The sequence below is a fragment of the Nipponia nippon genome, unplaced genomic scaffold (assembly GCF_047370975.1).
Source record: "Nipponia nippon isolate SJK-2023a ecotype South Korea unplaced genomic scaffold, ASM4737097v1 scaffold_12, whole genome shotgun sequence".
NCBI lineage: Eukaryota > Metazoa > Chordata > Aves > Pelecaniformes > Threskiornithidae > Nipponia > Nipponia nippon.
The window spans coordinates 14,201,958-14,207,965 of NW_028262313.1; the positions used below are offsets into that span (position 1 = coordinate 14,201,958).

General features: G+C 46.2%; 1 long non-coding RNA gene across 1 annotated transcript; it reads right to left on the reverse strand.

Annotated features, from left to right (window-relative positions):
* On the reverse strand, nt 1–2,500 carry LOC148056713 (uncharacterized). Its single transcript, XR_015702440.1, has 3 exons — nt 2,368–2,500; nt 382–558; nt 1–68 (listed from the first exon to the last, which is right to left on the reverse strand). It is a non-coding gene; the product is annotated as an uncharacterized LOC148056713 (long non-coding RNA).
* Between the last annotated feature and the right edge of the window lie 3,508 nt (nt 2,501–6,008).

Sequence of the window (6,008 nt, forward strand, 5' to 3'; positions counted from 1 at the left end):
ACCACACTAAGTCGGCCTTGCCAAGGAGGTATCTGCAGGAGCTTCTGGGTTTCACACTTCTTCTGGGCCTGCAGAGAGCACACATCCTAAATTCAGATTTTCCCCCTGCCCTAGACCCGGCACAATGATTCATCTGTGCATTTGCTTAAAGGATTTCACTGTCAACCAATCCAACGTTTCTTTGTTGACCACAGTTAATTCTGGTATGCAGAAAATGCCTGGGTAAAGACAGGAATCTGCAGTTTCAGTGTCTGTGAGCTGCTTGCTATATATTAACAACAGACTAAACAGCTCTTGCTGATTGTGTCCCCGTTACGATCAGTGCAGTTTTGTAGTTATAACGCTTCTGCGATATGGAAAATAACTTGTGAAAAACCTCACCTGAGGAAGGACTGAGCTGAATTGTCCTTAGAGGTCCGGGGCTTCTCTGATAACTATGGGTATGCAGGAGCCTGTGGGTTTCTTAGCCCGCATGGATTCAGGCTAGGGAAGAAAATATGGTCTGACGTGCAACAAGCCTTGGCTGTAGGGTACGTGGCATGGCTGAGGGTTTTCTCCCTGTAGGAAAGACTGAGGTCAGATATCTTTATTTGCATATTAGTGGTGATGGAAGTTGCTTGTGTGCAATGAAAAGGGAACACAGTCCAAACAGCTAGAAATTAGAACAAGATTGATTTACTTTTTTTTTTGTATAAGCCTATAAATTGTCCAGATCTTGCTCCTTTTTCTGAGAAACTGCTATCATCTGCAAAAAATTTGACTAATTCCACCTTGACACAAGAATGATGCAGGGGAGACAAGTTCATCAGGGATCTCGGTTCCTGGAGAAAAAAACCCAGCCTTTTAAGAGCTCACCCGCTCTACACGAGGGGAAAAAACATGTTTGTTCACCTTCCTGATTGATAGTGATGAAAAGGGAAAGGACTGTCAGGAAAGTGCCCTGCTTGGGGCATCAAACAGCTGAGAAGGGTTGGGGAAGATGGAGAGACTGCAAGAGGAAGCGAAAAGGAGACAAAGCCCTGTGGGAACTGCAGAGATCTCTTTTGCTCACGGGGGACCCTCCAGTCGCTGGCACAAAGCTCGCCTCTGTTGCATATCTGTGCTCCCTCATCACCTCCTCCAAGGCTAGGAAACCCTGGCAGTGGGAAGGAAGCTGGTGAGACAGAGGCATTTTGCACCCCACCACAGCCATGAAATGCTGCAGGGTGAGTCCGAGCCTTAGCAAGTGCCAAAGACACCCTTGTTCCCAGGGTCTCCTCGGGCAGCGCGTCCCCAGCCCTGCCCAGGCATTCAGATGACCAGCGCCCTGCTTGCTGCAGCTTGTGGCTGCAATCCCTCCTAAGCAACCCCAGTGGGGAAAAAAAGGAGCATTTTGAGTCGTTATGTTTCTACAGCAATCCAGAAACACACCAACAGCCCCAGGTACGGCTACGCCTGGTCTGATTCTGGAGTTGCCCTGGATTTACTGATGGGCATGCAGAGCATCATTGGGTGCAATGGATCTAACATTGCGTTTAGAAGCACATTGATTCATGCCGTTAAATGTGCCTGGTCACGAATCTCTGATGCAAATGAACATCACAGCACTTCTGGAAGGAAAAGGGACTTTTGTATACTGCATACAAGATGTTCTGGTGATGTATTTATATCAGCTCCAGCAGTGTTCATTAAAATAGACAGTAATTGCAGCACTTTTAAAGCAGGGTGATAACAGAATGTAGCCACAAACAGAATGTGAAAATGTAGCAATTTCCACCCAGCACCTAGCTTTAATGCAAGGTTTTATCTTCTAATTAGATCCCCTGATCACATCTTTCTATGTGTGGTTGTCTTTGCTTGAAAATAGGCTAGGTGGTGCAGATCATATGTATTTAAAGAAGTGCATTTTTATATCTGTTTCAAATTACAATCTGGTTCTCTGCTAAGATGCTCTCTTTCTAGGGCCAGTCGGGAGAAGAATACTCAAAATGTCATGAATTGAGGGCTAACTGGTATACTGGTGAGGCAGACAGGATTTCTCCAGGCAGCCATGCGGAGCCTAGGCAAGGCCAGGGCAGAGTTTTTCCTCTCTCTGAGCCATCCTGCCACAGTCTGTGTTAGAAACGAGCTCTGCACAGACCGTGGTGTGCACACAGACTGTAGTGCACGCAGCTGCTGGCCACACTTCACCTCCTTTAACTAGCCCCTCACCTTCTCCTTTGCTCTTGAGCCATCCCCATGCTGTGAGGACCTTGACCTCTTTCGCTGCCATGCAACAGCTCCTCAGGCCCGGGCAGAGTGCAGTCCCTGCTCCGGCACAGTGCTTGCAGTGTCCTGGCAAAGGCAGAATCAAGCTCATAGCACAAAAGCACCATAGCTGCTGCTCACCCTGGACTTGTCAGGCCCATGCTCCACCAGCTCGACCGCTGCCATGGAGGGTTTCACTGTGCTGGAGCCATCAGAGCCCAACTCCATCCTGGATCCACGGGCAGAAAAACCCTTGCAGAAATCTTCAGTCTGGTACTCGCTCCACCTAACCAGAAATCTTTGGTATATTTGCCTGGTTGCTGATTTATAGCTGGGTAATTTCCTGCTCATCTGGACTGCTGAGGACTTGGCTGCCTCGGGGCCAGGGGCAGATCCTCTGTTATCTCAGCTGCTGGTGTCCTGGTCTGCTCAGCCACGCATGTCAGCAACTTCCAACCATCATGGAAAGCCGGAGGGAGGTAGAGCTGAGAAAGAGCCCGGAGCTGCTAAAAACCAGCTCACAGCCATTCATGATTCCCAAAGATGTTTCCATCAGAGACAGCCGGCTGGGGGATGGAAGGGCTGTGGGAGGTTACTGCATCCCAGACCTACACCACTTGGTAACTTGCAATAAACTGCCAACAAAACTGTGTTTTTCCTTGAATGCCCTCATGTGGGTCTCTAGGAGCAGCCAGAAAGCAGCCATCATCTACATACAAAATCCTTACAGATGACAGTTAGAACCAGGAAAGGGAATTCTGGATTTCATTCAAATATTAAAACTGATCATTTTCTTGGCAAAGATGGACAAATTACATTTTCAGCTGCTCAGGTGAAACTCCCCCTGGCTCTTGAGGAGAACCAGAAATGTTTTCATGAAAATGCTGTGTTTCATCAAGAAGCTCTCACTGCTGGGAATAAAGGAGGTAAACATTTTTATAGGGGTTATTTATTACATACCAGTGTCCTGACAAGATAGGGGATATTCAGTCTTTTTTCAGGTTCTTTTGTATACATTAAATCAGGTGCCAGAACCATTCAACAATTTATGGGCTCCTTTCCACATCGTATCAGTCTCTACAGGTGCCATTATAACAGGTCTCTCTTCCAACAGCTGCTATTGTCTGCACACGTCTGTCTTCTCCTTCCCGATAGCTGCTGGGAACCGTGAGCTGTAACTCTGGACGCGGTGAAGGAAAACCTTTAGAAGGTTTTCAAAGAATATTCAGCAAATTATAGGAGTTAATATGACCCTGTATGTCAAGGTCAGGTGGGCTGAGAGAGGCCCTGCTTGGAGGTGCTGCATCATTTTGCAGCAGCAATGAATTTCATCCTTCCTGAACTTGGGTGAACATTTTGCGTAGTGCAAAAATGACCAATGATTCTGCCCACAGGTATGTAAGCCTCGCGTTTTCCACAATTCAGACCTAAACATGTGCTGCTGAGTGCAGGCTGGCCCTTTGGCCAAGCTGCTGCATTGCCACACGGCAGTGAGGGGCTCCCCTGGGTCAGGGAAAGGATGGGGGGCACCACCTACCGGCTGCGGGGCCAAGGAACGTAGCTCATCTGCCATCCCCCACTTCTACGGATCTGGGTGACACATCACATTTACACCACCTGTCCCTGCGCCTGCTGCTCCTCAGGGTTGCTTGGTATCTTATACTGATGGATGAGCAGTATAGAACACCCAAGGAGAGTCCCATCCTTCACCCTGCTAGCAGCAGATCTGCGAAGGACTATGCAACTATGCAGAGGAGCAGGTAAAAGGGAATGTGGAGAACATATTTTGGGCCAGGCACTTTAATTTTTAACTGTTTTTTTCTCTGCATTCCTTTAAGCCCTGCAAAAGCCCTCACGACTCTCTGCTTTTCTACCTAGCACTTGTATTTTTAAAGACATTAAAATAGATCGGACCATAAGCTCAGATGTACAGACAATAAGAACTTTGCATGTGTCAGGCTTTCAGGACTTGATCTAATTTTTGTGGCATTTCAAGCCGTATTTAAACTAAAACATTTCTGAATATCAACTGGTCAATGAATTCTCTTTGGTTTGGTCTTGCTGAGTCGGATTAATCATGTTTACTAAGCTATAGAAATGCTTGATAAGTTTTTTCTTCCCGCCCCCCTTCCTTTTTTTTTTTTTAAACTCAGCATTCCCAGAAATTGCTGGTTGCTTTTTAAAACAACTGACAAAGTAAAACCCACACAATGCAAGAGAACTGAAAGATAGTTCCACGTGTTATTTTGCTCAACTTGCTAAATCACATTAGCACTGTCAATAAATATCTACTCCCCACCCTAAAAAGTTACAACATCTCAGCCCTTTGTGTTGTTCGCTTGCATTTTTTGTAAGAGGGAGACCATCTAGAAACACATTGTGCACAATGCTACCCTTCGCCGGACTTTAGGCCGCCTTTGCACTGAATGGTTTAACAAGTGTGTGTTAAATGTTATCATAAGAGCCAAATTGTAAAGTGGTGAAATCATCTGAAAGTGCAACAGGCCTAAGAGGCACAGCACAGTTTATGTCCATTAGAGCAAGCTCAGTCACAAATATTCTCTTGCTATTTGCCCAGAAAATCTGTTATTTTCCAGCAAACACTTTTCAGCAGAAAGCTGAAAGCAAAGGGTATTTTTCATCATTAGCTCCTGTCCCTTTTTTTGCATGTTCTGTGTTCCACCCAGGCAATACAGAGCCCAAACTCTACGTAAGAATTAAAGCAAATGGGATGAAAAGATTTCCCAGGCTTTTAAAAAATAAATACCCGTTAAGGCCAAAGACCCTCTCTGCTTCTGCAGAGGTCCAGGGCCACGGGGACAGCAGGAGGGGTGCACTGAGTGCTGCAGGGCTTGGGTGACCAGTCTCTCCCCCAGACTTCCCCTACCACTCTCTCCCCAGAGCTACAGTCAGCAGCCAGCTCCGTGGCTGGGTCGCATCTTCCTTGGAAGTGCAATTCGTTGTGCAGGAAGGGCAAGTAACAGCCCCATGGCTGCAGCCAAGTAGTTCGTCATCTCTTTTCAGATCATTTTCTATCTTCTGCTGCCACTGTGTGCTGTATTGGCAAGTGCAGTGCATTCATTCACGTTATCCTGATACACATGTCAGCAGATTTGAGAAAGTGAATTTGTTTCTGCTCTGCCAAAGCCAACTGATGCATGCCTGTGTTTTCCTTTCAACACAGAAGTGTGGTTTGCTGGGATTTACCAACAGTTACTGAGCAGGATTTCGGTCCCCATTCAGATTCTGTCTATTTTTGGGTCTAGAATTTAATGGTAGCATTCGGTCAGCTTTGAATGTCTAGCTGATTTTAGCTAAGAAATGTCTTATGTTATCTATTAGAAGCAGACCATTTATTTCTCATGACTACCCCTCAAACCAACATATAAGTGTTTTGCAGCACTTATATTGTAAAATTTACTGTGTATCAAAATCTTTAAGATCTACAGTGTGTGTCTAACAGTCTACACAAAACGGCCTTTATATCTTTATCTTATCTTTTACAACTAATCCAGAATAAAAACTGCAGCTCTCTATATTGCACTGCTTACAAACTGAGAGCCCTTCTCCTGCCCTCCCCTGCCAGCACAAACTGCCTGCACGAGCCAGAACTGTCATCACTGTGGTGAGAGCAAGAGACGGCCTCTCCCCAGACATGTCCTGGAAATGATCATGTAACAGCCCTCCTCCTCCTGCCTCGCACCAGCCCAAATCAGATCAGAATTGCACGCTCCCAATAGAATACCCAGACAAAGACATCTTCTGCTTTGTTCTGTAATAAG